Genomic DNA, 17,556 nt, shown 5'->3' on the forward strand with positions numbered 1-17,556 from the left:
AACTCCAGAAGAAATTGTTTTGTTAGAGATAGGACAGGGAACTGCCCAAGGGAGTTAGACATATCAAGTAGGCTACTTTTATTGAATGTATTGAATTAGATGACAAGGAAATGTATTAAGTGCATATATATTACCTGTCACTGACTACATCTGAAGCTCTAAATCTCTTAGCAAAGAGATCTGAGCATGCAGGGAAAGTGAGTGCTGAACCAAGCTGGTGTGTGTGTGGTGGTGTGTGTTCTGAGGGCTTTTTAAAAATTTTATTTATTTTTCCTTAGTTTTATTGAGATCTAATTTACATAGAACATTGTATTAGTTTTAGGTGTACAACATGATGATTTGATATACATATATATTATGAAATGATCACCACAAGTTAACACCTCTCACCTCACATACTGAGATCTTTTTTATTGAGTTATAATTAACATAAAATATTATATTTCAGGTGTACAACATAGTGATTTGATATTTTATGCATTATGAAATGACCACCACAATAAGTCCAGTTACCACCCATTACCATACAAAGCTGTTACAGTACTGTTGACTATATTCCCTATGTGTACCTTATATACCTGTGAGTTATTTATCTTATAGCTGGAAGTTTGTACCTCTTAATCCTCTTCACCTATTTCCTCTGTACCCCCAACCCTTCCTCTGTGGCAACCACCAGTTTGTTTTGAGATCTTTTTGAAGGAAGAATAGATATCTTTAATTTCTTATTGCAATGCTGGGATGTTTCTTATTTTTCCCATGGTATCCTTCTAACACCCCTCCTTATCCCCTCCCCCACTTTTCCTCCAACACTTTCCTAAAGCAGAATTTGTGGAAAACCTATTCTGGTTTATTTATTTATTTATTTAATTTATTTTTGGCTGCGTTGGGTCTTCGTTGCTGCGAGCGGACTTTCTCTAGTTGCCACGAGTGGGGGCTACTCTTGGTTGTGGCTCGCGGGCTCTAGAGTGCAGGCTCAGTAGTTGTGGTGCACGGGCTTAGTTGCTCCACGGCATGTGAGATCTTCCTGGACCAAGGCTCGAACCCGTGTCCCCTGCATTGGCAGGCGGATTCTTAACCACTGAGTCACCAGGGAAGCCCCCTATTCTGTTTTTAAGTTAGAATTTTATAAGCCAGCCCCTTAGGTGATAGCATTCCCAAAAAATCAGGAGTTATGTGTCTATTTTGGAAGTACAATTTTTAAAACTGCAGCGATCACTTATTAGCATCACTGAAAGCATAGAATCAAAAGGTGATATTTGCACTTTTAAAGCATTATTAGATGATAAAATTAGAGATAAAGGAATAATTCACATTCCAGAGCTCGGTAATGTCTTCACAATAGTGCTTTCTGTATGATAGACATCACTCTCCAATGTCAAAGGGGGCCTCCTTCACCAGAAGTTAGCATTTTCTGGGGGTCTCTTCCATGCCATCTTACTCTAGGGACAAGGAGTGCACTTGGGGTCTAGTCAGAAGCCTGGTCCTAACTCCCATCTCAGGCTTTGACCTCGTTTTCTACAGCTGCAACCATAGTATGTTGGGTGAGGCTCTGGATACAGAACTCTTGCAGCTCTGCGTTTCCATGGTTCCAAGAGCACAGAAGAAATAACAGCATAACCTAAATTTTGTTGGAATACGTTGCTTGACTGTGTTTAGCCTGTGTGTGTGTGTGCACACATGCACACACATGTCTGAGTATTCTAGGAATAATATAATTATAGTGGATGAATTCCTGAGCAATGATGAGCAATAATGGGGAACAGTATGGCTGACTATCTCTATGATAACCTCAATTAACTATGTGTATGCATATTTTACTTATTTTGGTAATTTGTATTTTATTTAATTAATTTATTATTTATTTATTTATTTGGCTGCACTGGGTCTTAGTTGCGGCAGGCGGGATCTTCGTTGCCACATGCGGGATCTTCAGTTGCTGCATGCGGGATCCTTAGTTGCGGCATGCGAACTCCTAGTTGCGGCATACGGGATCTAGTTCCCTGACCAGGGATCGAACCCGGGCCCCCTGCATTGGGAGTGCGGAATCTTAGCCACTGGGCCACCAGGCAAGTCCAGTAATTTGTGTTTTAAAGTATAAATAATTTTATGTTCATGATTGTGCATTTGTGACCATCAGTTACTTGTGATTGCAGCGATTATTGGCCATTATTTCTGCTGTGGAATTGTAAGAGCTGTGGAGGAGGTGGGTAGAGGAGACACAGGGAGAGAGATGACTCATTTTAACCTTTTCTGGAGCAAACAGGTGATCACATCAGAAAAAGATGCTTTTTAGTATTTATTTCCCCTTCCCCCTACCCCCAAACACCTTTATCAGTGATGTATGACTGCCTTTCTGCATTGACTTTGTTCTTCAACCACTGCCTTCAAGCTGGTGCTTCTTTTCAAGTGCCTTGTAGACTTGAGAGCACTTTGCATTTAAGTGAGTCTGAGGCAATCTTTTCAGCAGAGATGCTCAGTTATCATATGCTTCTTGGGGACAACTCTTTGAAGTCCTCATTTGCTAAAGTCTCATCATGAGAATTTAAGGACTGCTACAGAGCATCTTCGTTAGACTTATTAAGCCACATGGCTGAGGGAATTCCCTGGCGGTCCAGTGGTTAGGACTCCGTGCTTCCACTGCAGGGGGCACAGGTTCCATCCCTGGTCGGGGAACTAAGATCCCACATGCCATGCACGTGGCCAGAAAAAAAAAAAAAAGAGAAGGGTTCACAGAAGGCAGGAGTCCCTCTGTGACCCATGTTGGTCCTAGGAAGCATGGTTTTATTTTGTTTCTGTGTTGCTGAGGACCAGGAGTTGAGTGGCCTGAACTGTTGTCACAGAGGTGATGGTTTCTTAGAGGTTCTTTTCATATAACACCTGAACAACCATGAAGAAAATGCTAATTAGCTGCTCTCCAAAAATATTTTCAAAAAATGATGCTTTGCCAAGGCATGGAAACAACACAAGTGCCCATCAATAGACGATTGGTTTAAGAAGATGTGGTATATATATATAATGGAATATTACTCAGCCATAAAAAGAATGAAATAATGCCATTTGTAGCAACATGGATGCACCTAGAGAATATCATACTAAGTGAAGAAAGTCAGACAGAGAAAGAAAAATATTATATGATATCATTTAGGGACTTCCTAGGTGGTCCAGGGGTTAAGACTCAGCGCTTCCAATGCAGGGGACGTCTGTTCAATCCCTGGTCAGGGAACTGGGGAACTATGATCCCGCGTGCCGTGCAGTGTGGCCAAAAAATTAAAAAAAAAATTTAAATATATGATATCATTTATATGTGGAATCTAAAAAATGATACAAATGAAATTATTTACAAAACAGAAACAGACTCACAGACATAGAAAACAAACTTATGGTTACCAAAGGGGAAAGGGAGGGAGAGGAGGGATAAATTAGGAGTTTGGGATTAGCAGATACAAACCACTATACATAAAATAGATAAGCAACAAGGATTTACTGTATAGCACAGGGAACTATATTCAATATATTGTAATAACCTATAATGGAAAATAAAAATAATCTGAAAAAATATATATATAACTGAATCACTTTGCCGTATACTAGAAACTAATACAATATTGCAAACCAACTATACTTCAATTTTTAAAAATGCTGCTTTGGGTTTGAATGCCCCATCATACATTTCTTTTCATCAAGAAACCCTAGGCTTTTCCATTTTAAACCTCCCATAATTCCCAAAGCAAGACAACCAGTCTTCATTAGTCTCAAAGGTTAGCAGAGCTTTTCCTCACAGAGAGCTATGGACGCTGAAGGGTTCAAAAGCAATTATAACGTATTCAAGACTCTCTTCCTTATGGTTCCAGCAAATATCTCTGCCGTCTGTCTGCCTGCTTTTTCTGTCATTGCTGAAATTCTGACACCATGCTCATGGTCAAAGCCACTCCTGTGGCTATTCGAATTTATTTCCTGCTTTTCTCATTCTCTTTCTGTTTTTCATGCTGCTATCAAAATCACCTAGTTATTCACAGTAATTCTCTTAGTGAGAATCAATAAGAGGTTTTGATTCTCAAGACATATAACCTGATTTTTCTGACATATTTTTCCTTGTCCTTGTTACTGTACTTAGACCCAGAGAAGTAACATTTTCTTCTGCATTTGTAAAACTCTCTACTTTTTCCCCCAAAGATATTTCACCACAGTTGACTATTTTAACTGATAACATGTAGCATGTACCATGCACTCCTTTCCTTAGTCCTTGAAAATAATTTTCAGCTTTTGTTCTGCTATATCGTTATTCCCAGATACTTTTTTGGCAGTACAGTGTAGTAACTTGCTACTCTTTTAAAGGCCACAGTAATTTTTTTTTTCTTTTTCTTTTTCTTTTTTATTTATTTTTTATACAGCAGGTTCTTATTAGTTACCTGTTTTATACATATTAGTGTATATATGTCAATCACAATCTCCCAATTCATCCCACCACCACCCCCTCCCCCTGCTTTCCCCCCTTGGTGTCCATACGTTTGTTCTCTACATCTGTGTCTCTATTTCTGCCTTGCAAACCGGTTCATCTGTACCATTTTTCTAGATTCCACAAATGTGCATTAATATACAATATTTGTTTTTCTCTTTCTGACTTACTTCACTCTGTATGACAGACTCTAGGTCCATCCACATCTCTACAAATGACCCAATTTCGTTCCTTTTTATGGCTGAGTAATATTCCATTGTATATATGTACCACATCTTCTTTATACATTTGTCTTTCGATGAGGTTGCTTCCATGAGTGGGCTCTTGTAAATAGTGTTGCAAGGGCCACAGTAATTTTAAAAATCCAAAACTTTCTTTTTACCACTTAAAAAATCCTAATGCACCCAACAAGGATTTTGAAATGGCCAGGGAACAGTTCGTGATACACAAAGGATATCTCTGTTTCTTAGCAAAGTGATAGAACATAAACACCTGCAACTCAACAGACTTGTGAGATACTTTCTTAATTGTGAAATAACGTTTAAATTATATTGATTTAGTGTTATTTTTTGCATTCAAAATCTCTGAAAAATTAATAATCCAAGTGTGGTATGAAGGGTACCATTTTATTAATTAGATTAGTGGGCTGCCAGAGCCGAATATTCCCCACTTTACCAGGCACAAGGGCTTCCTGTAGAATTCTACTAGACCAAGACAGGCCTTTCCTCTGAGCAATAGTGATAAAGTTGTCTAAATATGTGAACTGCAGTGTTTTTGTTTTCTTCAAGTAAAAAGTTGAAAGATGTGTTGGAGGATTTTGCGAGCAGACTTTTTGTTTCTTAATGACTATTTTGCCTCACAGAGAGACTGAGTGACTTGGCTGCTCTCAGAGGTGGCAGAGGCCCACTTGGGGGGTTACAGCCCTCATTTGCTGGGCTTGGGGCAAATATTCAATGAATATTGTTTAGTAATGAGTGTTAGTACAGTTGCAACATTTTTATACGTTTTAAGGTTGGCCCTTTGAACATTTGGATTTCATAGAATATATTAAAATGGTTTAAAACTCTATGGAGGGACTTTCCTGGTGGCACAGTGGTTAAGACTCTGTGCTCCCAGCGCAGGGGGCCCGGGTTCGATCCCTCGTCAGGGAACTAGATCCTACATGCATGCCGCAACCAAGAGTTCGCATGCCACAAATAAGGAGCTGGCGAACTGCAACGAAGGAGCCCGCCTGCTGCAACTAAGACCTGGTGCAACCAAATAAATAAATAAATATTAAAATAAAACTCTATGGAGTAAATATCTACCCCTTCCCCCATTTTTGACACTATAGTGAGATATTTTGAATTGCAAAGTCCCATAATGGCCCTTCTTTTTACTTATAACATTGTATAATTATGTAACAATGGGAAAGTGTTCAGAATAAGTCCTTCCTTTTATGTTTTTATGTTGTGTGAACACTATGGAATAAATCGATTTCTGTTGTCATTGCCATAGGTTATTCTTATCACATGTGGTTTTTCCAGTTACTATGCACATAGCATAATTTAAACCATTCAAGCACTGGAGTCAAGAGAACTGGTCTGAGTTCCAGCTTACTAAGCAGGTGGTGCTCAAAACACAGCCATGGGCAAAGGGCCGCAGAAGTCCATTCTCTGAAGTTGGTGTGTGATGTGTTAATTTATAGCCTAATTCTCCTGTTGACTTCTCAATTCACTGCATCATAAAGATTTTAGCTATAGCTAAAAAAGAAAAAAAGAAATCCAGAGACTGATACTTTCCTCATAATTTCCAGAGTTTTAACATGCAGGGTATATATAAAAAGTATATATATTTGGATTTCATATTATATCTGTTCCATATGACACATATAACATGCATATGTGACACATATACATAGAAAACATATTCATATGATAAAACTGTGGTACAGACTTCAGTAATTCATGTACAACCATCACTACTTTTGCCATATCCATATACCAAATGAACGTTTTTACCTAATATGTTTTTTTAAATCTTTATTGAAGTATAGTTGATTTACAATGTTGAGTTAGTTTCTCGTGTACAGCAAAGTGATTTAGTTTCATATATATATATATATATATATATATATATTCTTTTCATGTTCTTTTCCATTATGGTTTATTACAGGATATTGAATATACTTCCCTGTGCTATATAGTAGGACCTTGTTGTTTATCTATTTTATATATAGTAGTGTGTATCTGCTAATCCCAAACTCCTAATTTATCCCTCCCCCACCCCTTTTCCCCTTTGGTAACCATAAGTTTGTTTTCTATGTCTGTGAGTCTGTTTCTGTTTTGTAAATAAGTTCGTGTCATATTTTAGATTCCACATATAAGTGATATCATATGATATTTGTCTTTGTCTTACTTACTTCACTTAGTATGATAATCTATAGGTCCATCCATGTTGCTGCCAATGGCATTATTTCATTCTTTTTTATGGCTGAGTAGTGTTCCATTGTATATATGTACCACGTCTTCTTTATCCATTCATCTGTCAAGGGAATTTAAATTGCTTCCATGTCTTGGCTATTGTAAATAGTGCTGCTATGAACATTGGGGTGCATGTATCTTTTGAATTATATGCCCAGGAATGGGATTGCCGGATCACATGGCAACTCTGTTTTTAGTTTTTTGAGGAACCTCCATACTGTTTTCCATAGTGGCTGCACCAATTTACATTCCCACCAACAGTGTAGGAGCCCTAATATGTTTCTTTTTTTTTTATTATTAAGATACCATATAATCCACCATTTTATTTATTTATTTTTTATTTATTTATGGCTGTGTTGGGTCTTCGTTTCTGTGCGAGGGCTTTCTCTAGTTGCTGCAAGCGGGGGCCACTCCTCATCGCGGCGCGCGGGCCTCTCACTATCGCGGCCTCTCTTGTTGCGGAGCACAGGCACCAGACGCGCAGGCTCAGTAATTGTGGCTCATGGGCCCAGTTGCTCCGCGGCATGTGGGATCCTCCCAGACCAGGGCTCGAACCCGCGTCCCCTGCATTGGCAGGCAGATTCTCAACCACTGCACCACCAAGGAAGCCCCCTAATATGTTTCTTTAAATTGATGCACATTTCAAAATTTAAATAAAATGATGCTCAGTCCTAAGTGCAGGGTGCATTTATCACTGGTGGTGATTATGGACACAGCACTAAATAACAGAGAATCAATCACAAGTGAGAGAGATGGCCCCTTCCCCAGGTTCTTTCAGCCTCTGTAGGTATCACAGATAGAAAGTCTCAGTTTGGAACTTTGGACAAAACAAGTACATCTTTTGACAACAGAAGAGTAAGTCTCAGACCCAGAGCCTCCACCGAACAGTAGGATTTAGCTAAAATTCAGTAATGCTACTTTGTTTTCATTGTACTGACCCCAGTATATAAAAGGGGGGGGAAAAAGCAATAACATAGAAAAAAAAGTTTTGTGATCACATTCTCCTTTATTTATTTATTTATTTATTTTATTTTGGACGGGCTGTGTGGCCTGCAGGGTCTTAGTTCCCCGACCAAGTACTGAACCCAGCCCCCGCAGTGAAGGCGCCGAGTCCTAATCACTGGACCACCAGGGAATTCCTAACATTCTCCTTTAAGAACATAAATTGTTAAAGTTAATTTTATTTAAAAAGACATAAGTGAACATGTGAGAATTTACCATGTTAGTACTACTTTAATTTAATCTAAGCAATTCATAATTATTATAGGGATTTTTCAAATAGCCATGCTGGAACTCAGAAAAGAAATAGGAACACCAGGTAAAGAAGCCAGGTCTTTCTAGTATTTTGCTTTTTACTCAAATATTGAGACTATTTTACATAACTAATTATAAGTTGCTATATAACTATGGTTATGGCAATTATAAGTTTGATTAATGTGTAGGATCAAAAACTGCAAATACAATAAGCTTTTGGTTCTCTTGCTAATCCTCCTTCACAAACCCAGATATACATCTGAATATGCAACAGGCACGGATTGGGTGACAGCCTCAGAACAGAGATTGGGAGCAAGAGGGCAGCCAGGCACAAAGGAGAAGCCATTCCAAACGGGGCACCAGCCTGCAGGCAAACGGAGCCCTTCATGCATGCGCGCTGTGAGGAGACTGTGGTCTATATATACAGTCATTGCATGACAGCAACTGCCAGGGCTACCTACTGGTGTTGGTGACATTCCAGAGCGTTCTATTGGTGTTGGTGACATTCCAGAGCGCTCCATGCAGTCTCACTTGTGGGGCATGCATTTTCCATAAGAGTGAGACACTTCATCTATTTGCCTGCTTTCAGATGGTGTTTAACTCTCTGCTTTAACTTGAAAGGGGAAAAGAATCGCTACCAAAAGTGTAAGAATGTATTGTTGTAGTTGTCGATGTTTGCTCCAGCAACTATAGCTTGTGAAAGGGGCCCAACTCCATGGAAGAAAGGGACATTATAAGTCCCAACTCCATGACTGAGACTTTGGGCAAGTTGCCTTACATTTGGGTGTCTCCATTTCCTGACCTGTAAGATGGGTTCAATAATACATACCCATCTGACTTAGGTTGTTGTTGACCTAATTAATCTCCGAATACCCTTTTCACTGTAAAATGTCTGTGATCTGCGTTCTAAGATTACACAGATGAACTAATTTCCTTTCATTGGGGTATTTTCCTAGGAAAATGGTTATGGTTTCCTGTCTTCCCTTTTGGAATCTCTTAAGTAACACTCCACGTCTAAGCTCCTGGTGGTGATTTCTGACACACGCAGCAGTGAGCGGTAGCTTGCAGTGAGCAGCGTCTGGGAGCGAGACTTTAGTTCTCTGACCGGGAATCGAACCCTGGTTGCCCGGGTGGAAACCAGGAATCTTAACTGCTAGACCACAGGGCCAGCAGCCAGAATCTAAATCCCCAGTCCCTGTCTACCTTGAAAGGAGGGATCTGACAAGGAGACAGAAGGTATAGAGGAAAGTAAAGTGCTTATTAGGAAAGAAGAGTACATGCAGAAAGATACATGGGCGAACTCAGTGAGAGAGTCCTGAGAGTCGCACCTTTGGGAAGTTTAAATCCTTTATAAGGGGGCAGTCTTCTGGGTCTTTGTCTTCTTCTTGACCAGTCGTATTTCTTTGACTCCATGGCTAATTTGTCTCAGGACCCTCCCCTGGGTGCGAATGCACCCCTCAGTCAAGATGGTGTCGGTGGCATTCCATTGCAAAGGCGTCTGGGAGGGAAAATAGCAAGACTCATTATGGTCTGGCATCCCCTGCCTTTTTGACCCCATGGAGGCTTTCTGCATATGTGTAGTGTTTCCCTTGCCCCAAGGATGAGAAGTGTATGACCTCTTGATCTTTTAACAAGGTTTAGTCCCTCTCTGTTCCTGCCATAGAAGTGTCCAATGTCCGGCTATTTGCCCTATTCCTGTTGTTGTTTCTTACATCGAAGTGCAGATCTTGAAATGCAGACAGGAGGCTGGTAGTGAATGTCCGGCCTGGAGCCCATCTATTTGTCATCCCAGGAAGTGTGAACAGGAGGCCAGTTGTAAACTTCTAGCCTGGAGCCCATCTATCTCCTGCCTCAGTGGGCTCACAATGACTAATGTCCTGCCGAGTTCCATAGTCCACACAGGTGGCATCCAGGCGATGTGACTCTGGGAGGTGATGTGGGAAACTGTAAGATAAGGTGACACCGGGAAGATATTTTATCAAAACGCCAAAGTGTGAGAAAGCATATCCTCCTTCGCATTTCAACACATTTATGTCACTTGGGTGACAGCTCTTAAGCAGCAGTGCACTGGCAGCTGCTAAGCTGGCTTGTCACATGTCCACGGATTCAGCCGGAAAAGAGACAGTGAACCCAAACTCACTCAGGCAGTGTAGTCCTTACAGAGACAGCAAAAGTAAGACCAGCGTGATGTCAGCTCCCATGTCCTTAGTCCCACAGTTTGACACTGAACCAGAAGGGCCAGATGACAGGCCGTGGGTCGCTCTGTCATTGAAGAACCAACTTTAAACCACAGCCAAGCAATTTTGTAGACTTTACACAGAAGCCTGCAGCTGTACCCTAAGTGTGATCAAGGTGGGAATTCCAGCTGCACCAGAGCCAGGGAGGCAGATGGAAAATTGCCTCTTGGCGGCTCCTCCTCAGGCTGCTTGTCTTGTCATGTCCCAGGGAAAATCCCAGGACATTCTGCCAAGACTCATTTCAGACTTCAGCCAAACCTTGGCCCATGCGGGCTCCATGGAGATGTGCAAGGTCACCGCCACGGCAGAGCCATTCCCCTACACCTGCACTGCCTGACCTTTCATGGATCCAGCTAGCTAAGAATTCTTTTTATTTTATTTTTTCTATTTTTTGGCCGCGCTGTGGCGCGGCCTGTGGGATCTTAGTTCTCCGACCAGGTATGGAACCTGCGCCCTTTGCAATGGAAGCGCAGCATCTTAACCATTGGACCACCAGGGAAGTCCCTAAGAATTATTTTTAGAAGCACAGGCCATCCCATCAGATGCCCCGTCAGTCATTGTACTGATAGGGGCTTGGACAAAAACCCTTTCTATGTGTTTTGAGTGAAATCAGATGAGAGTGACTGTGGCTACGACTCCCAGTAGAACAATCACACCTGCCTGGAGGACAGACTGCAGCCAGGATCTTGATCCAGAGCCAAGCCAGCCAAATATGTCATTTAATCCAGATGCAGCAAGAGGTGTTGGCAACTGCACACACCCTGACTTAGTGGCCAGCAGGAAGTCCAGGGTGATGGGATTGTCCATCCCCAGTCACGCTAGAGAGTGTAGACTGGTTCATGTGTGGCAGGCAAGTATAGGCTTGATGTCCATGTCAGAAGTGGTACCCTACTGGGCCATAAACTGTAGCAGAAGTGTATCATTTATTACGACAGGAGTAAACCAGTTTTATGTCCCTTATGATAGAAACTCAACCGAATTAAACAGTTCCTACCTCAGCCAGCTCAGCCCCCTGCCACAGCCTGCTCAGGGGGAACTAGATTCTACTAATAGGTTTGTAGCGACCTCAGCAGCAGCATTTTGTTGCCTTGGGGTCCAGGACAAGGTTACCACAGCATTCGGAAATGATAGGACAGGTCAGGGCTCCTGCAGGCAAGAGCCAAGAGAGCCTAATGGTGCCCCCCACCCATGCCAACCCCTGGGTCTAAGGTGTTGCTTTCCCACCAGCCCAGGTTGTCACTCTCCTTTTGTGGTCATGTGATGGGTACCCCCAGTCTCCGAAGCGCCCACATCTTCTAATCTCCCCATGTCTTCCCCACACTGTGCGTCTAGGCTCATCCTAAGATGGCCCAGTGGTTTCCTTCTTTGTATACCTTGTGCCCTCCTAGATCATCTTCCGCCTCCGGACGTGTGCACCCCTCCAGGACCAACTTAGAAATTGTCACCTCATACCTATGATCATCATTAACCCAGAGTGAAGAGAAACACCAAGTTAGTAGCTCCAACCTCCCATCTCTTCTGGGCCACTTGCCAAGTCCCGGGTTCTTGCAGGTCGGTGTGGAAGGGAACAGGCAGAATGAAAAGGACTACTTGGGTGGTTTGGGTCTCTTACAGTCAGTCTGGGCCTCTTTCCCTTCCCCCGAACTTCATAATTAAAACATTTTCTCCAAATGGGAAGTTCTCTTGTGGAGAATTGCCACATCTAGAGCTCATACTGCCTGTTTTTTGGGTTTTTAAAAAATTTTTTTGCCGCGCAGCACGGCTTGCAGGATCTTAGTTCCCTGACCAGGGGAACTGGTCCCTGCAGTGGAAGCAGGGAGTCCTAACCACTGGACCACCAGGAAGTTCCAAATACTGCCTGTTTTAAATGTATGCGCCACTGGAAACTGAGCCCTGCTGGCCCACTTATCTTTTTTTAAAATTAATTTTTATTGGAGGAGAGTTGATTTACAGTGTTGTGTTAGTTTCTGCTGTACAGCAAAGTGAATCAGTTATACATATACATATATCCACTCTTCTTTTTTTTTTTTGGCTGCGTCAGGTCTTATTTTCGGCACACGGGATCTTTCGTTGAGGTGTGCGGGCTCTTCGTTGCAGTGCATGGGCTTCTCTCTAGTTGTGGCACGTGGGCTCCAGAGCAGGCAGGCTCAGTAGTTGTGGCACGCGGGCTCTCTAGTTGTAGTGCACAGGCTCAGTAGTTGTGGCACACGGGCTTAGTTAACCCGCGGCATGTGGGATCTTAGTTCCCTGACCAGGGATCGAACTCACGTTCCCTGCACTGGGAGGTGGATTCTTAAGCACTGGACCACCAGGGAAGTCCCTATCCACTCTTTATTAGATTCTATTCCCATATAGGTCATTACAGAGTATTGAGTAGAGTTCCCTGCACTATACAGTAGGTTCTTATTCGTTATCTATTTTATATATAGTAGTGTGTATATGTCAATCTCCCAATTTATCTCTACCCCTGCCTTCCCCCTTGGTAACCATAAGTTTCTTTTCTACATCTGTGACTGTATTTCTGTTTTGTAAATAGGTTCATTTGTACCATTTTTAAAGATTCCACATATAAGCAATATCGTATGATATTTGTCTTTGTCTGACTTCACTCATTATGACAGTCTGTAAGTCTATCCATGTCGCTGCAAATGGCATTATTTCATTCTTTTTTATGGCTGAGTAATATTCTATTGTATATATGTACCACATTCTTTTTAAATTAAATGAGTCTTTCTATTTAGACTCATTTATTTTATTTTATTTATATTTTCACTCTTTTTTTAAACATCTTAATTGGAGTATAACTGCTTTACAATGTTGTGTTAATTTCTGCTGTATAACAAAGTGAATCAGCTATACATATACATATATCCTCATATCTCCTCCCTCTTGCACTTCCCTCCCACCCTCCTTATCCCACCCCTCTAGGTGGTCACAAAGTGCCGAGCTGATCTCCCTGAGCTATGCGGCTGCTTCCCACTAGCTATCTGTTCTACATTTGGTAGTGTATATAAGTCAATGCTACTCTCTCACTTCGTCCCAGCTTACCCTTCCCCCTCCCTGGGTCCTCAAGTCCATTCTCTACCTCTGCATCTTTATTCCTGTCCTGCCCCTAGGTTCATGAGAACAATTTTTTTTTTTAGATTCCATATACATGTGTTAGCATACGCTATTAGTTCTTCTTTTTCTGACTTACTTCACTCTGTATGACAAACTCCAGGTCCATCCACCTCACTACAAATAACTCAAATTTCATTTCTTTTTATGGCTGAGAAATATTCCATTGTATATATGTGCCACATCTTCTTTATCCTTTCATCTGTTGATGGACACTTAGGTTGCTTCCATGTCCTGGCTATTGTAAATAGTGCTGCAATGGCCATTGTGGTACATGCCTCTTTTTGAATAATGGTTTTCTCAGGCTATATGCCCTGTAGTGGGATTGCTGGGTCGTATGGTAGTCCTATTTTTAGTCTTTTAAGGAACCTCCATACTGTTCTCCCTAGTGGCTGTATCAATTTGCATTCCCACCAACAGTGCAAGAGGGTTCCCTTTTCTCCACACCCTCTCCAGCATTTATTGTTTGTAGATTTTTGATGATGGCCATTCTGACCGGTGTGAGGAGATACCTCATTGTAGTTTTGATTTGCATTTCTCTAATGATTAGTGATGTTGAGCATTCTTTCATGTGTTTGTTGGCAATCTTTACATCTTCTTTTGAGAAATGTCTATATAGGTCTTCTGCCCATTTTTGGATTGGGTTGTTTGTTTTTTTGATATTGAGCTGCATGGGCTGCTTATATATTTTGGAGATTAATCCTTTGTCAGTTGCTTCATTTGCAAATATTTTCTCCCATTCTGAGGGTTGTCTTTTCTTCTTGCTTATGGTTTCCTTTGCTGTGCAAAAGCTTTTAAGTTTCATTAGGTCCCATTTGTTTATTTTTGTTTTTATTTCCATTTTTCTAGGAGGTGGGTCAGAAAGGATCTTGCTGTGATTTATGTCATAGAGTGTTCTGCCTATGTTTTCCTCTAAGAGTTTTACAGTGTCTGGCCTTACATTTAGGTCTTTAATCCATTTTGAGTTTATTTTTGTATACAGTGTTAGGGAGTATTCTAATTTCATTCTTTCACATGTAGCTGTCCAGTTTTCCCAGCACCACTTATTGAAGAGGCTGTCTTTTCTCCATGGTATATTCTTGCCTCCTTTATCAAAGATAAGGTGACCATAGGTGTGTGGGTTTATCTCTGGGTTTCTATCCTGTTCCATTGATCTGTATTTCTGTTTTTGTGCCAGTACCATATTGTCTTGATTACTGTAGCTTTGTAGTATAGTCTGAAGTCAAGGAGCCTGATTTCTCCAGCTACATTTTCCCTTCTCAAGACTGCTTTGGCTCTTCGGGGTCTTTTGTGTTTCCATACAAATTGTGCAATTTTTTGTTCTAGTTCTGTGAAAAATGCCATTGGTAGTTTGATAGGGATTGCATTGAATCTGTAGATTGCTTTGGGTAGTAGAGTCATTTTCACAGTGTTGATTCTTCCAGTCCAAGAACATGGTATATCTCTCCATCTGTTTGTATCATCTTTAATTTCTTTCATCAGTGTCTTATAGTTTTCTGCATACAGGTCTTTTGTCTCCTTAGGTAGGTTTATTCCTAAGTATTTTATTCCTTTTGTTGCAGTGGTAATTGGGAGTGTTTCCTTAATTTCTCTTTCAGATTTTTCATCATTAGTGTATAGGAATGCAAGTGATTTCTGTGCATTAATTTTGTATCCTGCTACTTTACCAAATTCATTGATTAGCTCTAGTAGTTTTCTGGTAGAGTCTTTAGGGTTCACTATGTATAGTATCAAGTCATCTGCAAACAGTGACAGTTTTACTTCTTCTTTTCCGATTTGGATTCCTTTTATTTCTTTTTCTTCTCTGATTGCTGTGGCTAAAACTTCCAAAAGCATGTTGAATAATAGTGGTGAGAGTGGGCAACCTTGTCTTGTTCCTGATCTTAGTGGAAATGGTTTCAGATTTTCATCATTGAGAATGGTCTTGGCTGTGGGTTTGTCATTTAAGGCCTTTATTATGTTGAGGTAGGTTCCCTATATGCCTACTCTCTGGAGAGTTTTTATCATAAATGGGTGTTGAATTTTGTCAAAAACTTTTTCTGCATCTATTGAGATGATCATATGGTTTTATCCTTCAGTTTGTTAATATGGTGTATCACATTGATTGATATGTGTATATTGAAGACTCCTTGCATTCCTGGGATAAACCCCACTTGATCATGGTGTATGATCATTTTAATGTGTTGTTGGATTCTGTTTGCTAGTATTTTGTTGAGGATTTTTGCATCTATGTTCATCAGTGATATTGGCCGGTAGTTTTCTTTTGTTGTGACATCTTTGTCTGGTTTTGGTATCAGAGGGATGGTGGCCTGGTAGAAAGAGTTTGGGAGTGTTCCTCCCTCTGCTATATTTTGGAAGAGTTTGAGAAGGATAGGTGTTAGCTCTTCTCTAAATATTTGATAGAATTCGCCTGTGAAGCCATCTGGTCCTGGGCTTTTGTTGGTTGGAAGATTTTTAATCACAGTTTCAATTTCAGTGCTTGTGATTGGGGGTCTGTTTATATTTTCTAATTCTTCGTGGTTCAGTCTCAGAAGGTTGTGCTTTTCTATGAATTTGTCCTTTTCTTCCAGGTTCTCCATTTTATTGGCATATAGTTGCTTGTAGTAATCTCTCATGATCCTTTGTATTTCTTCAGTGTCAGTTGTTACTTCTCCTTTTTCATTTCTAATTTTGTTGATTTGAGTCTTCTCCTTTTTTTCTTGATGAGTTTGGCTAATGTTTTATCAATTTTGTTTATCTTCTCAAAGAACCAGCTTTTAGTTTTATTGATCTTAGCTATTGTTTCCTTCATTTCTTATTCATTTATTTCTGATCTGATCTTCATAATTTTTTTCCTTCTGCTAACTTTCGGGTTTTTTTGGTTCTTCTTTCTCTAATTGCTTTAGGTGTAAGATTAGGTTGTTTATTTGAGATGTTTCTTGTTTCTTGAGGTAGGATTGTATTGCTATAAACTTCCCTCTTAGAATTGCTTTTGCTGCATCCCATAGGTTTTTTTTTTTTTAATTTTTTGTTTTTTTTTAATGATATTCTTGTCTGCTTACATTCTTTTTATTTATGTATGTATGTATGGCTGTGTTGAGTCTTCGTTTCTGTGCGAGGGCTTTCTCCAGTTGTGGCAAGCGGGGGCCACTCTTCATCGCGGTGCGCGGGCCTCTCACTATCGCGGCCTCTCGTTGCGGAGCACAGGCTCCAGACGCGCAGGCTCAGTAATTGTGGCTCACGGGCCGAGTCCCTCCGCGGCATGTGGGATCCTCCCAGACCAGGGCTCGAACCCACGCCTCCTGCATTGGCAGGCAGTTTCTCAACCACTGCGCCACCAGGGAAGCCCCATCCCATAGGTTTTGGGTTGTCGTGTTTTCATTGTCATTTGTTTCTAGGTATTTTTTGATTTCCCCTTTGATTTCTTCAGTGATCTCTTGGTTATTTACTAGTATTGTTTAGCCTCCATGTGTTTGTATTTTTTACAGATTTTTTCCTGTAATTGATATCTAGTCTCATAGCGCTGTGGTCAGAAAAGATACTTGATACGATTTCAATTTTCTTGAATTTACCACGGCTTGATTTGTGACCCAAGATATGATCTATCCTGGAGAATGTTCCATGAGCACTTGAGAAGAAAGTGTATTCTGTTGTTTTTGGATGTAATGTCCTATAAATATCAATTAAGTCCATCTTGTTTAACCTGTCATTTTAAGCTTGTGTTTCCTTATTTATTTTCATTTTGGATGATCTGTCCGTTGGTGAAAGTGGGGTGTTAAAGTCCCCTACTATGATTGTGTTACTGTTGATTTCCCTTTTTATGACTGTTAGCATTTGCCTTATGTATTGAGGTGCTCCTATGTTGGGTGCATAAATATTTACAATTGTTATATCTTCTTCTTGGATTGATCCCTTGATCATTATGTAGTGTCCTTCTTTGTCTCTTGTAATAGTCTTTATTTTAAAGTCTATTTTGTCTGACATAAGAATTGCTACTCCCGCTTTCTTTTGATTTCCATTTGCATGGAATATCTTTTTCCATCCCCTCACT

General features: G+C 40.7%; 1 protein-coding gene across 4 annotated transcripts in view; it reads left to right on the forward strand.

The window, feature by feature from the left end:
* The window catches only part of USP11 (ubiquitin specific peptidase 11), a 62,117-nt gene that overhangs the window by 25,040 nt on the left and 19,521 nt on the right, over window positions 1-17,556 (forward strand). For 2 of the 4 annotated variants that reach the window (XR_014258759.1, XR_014258760.1), the window contains exon 21: window positions 1,891-2,066. The gene's annotated coding sequence lies outside the window, so the exon portion shown is untranslated. Of the gene's footprint in view, window positions 1-1,890; window positions 11,901-17,556 lie in introns of all 4 variants that reach the window. The other 2 variants (XR_014258758.1, XR_014258757.1) reach the window with 2 other exon arrangements.

This window comes from Balaenoptera physalus (assembly GCF_965194825.1).
Source record: "Balaenoptera physalus genome assembly, chromosome: X".
Classification (NCBI taxonomy): domain Eukaryota; kingdom Metazoa; phylum Chordata; class Mammalia; order Artiodactyla; family Balaenopteridae; genus Balaenoptera; species Balaenoptera physalus.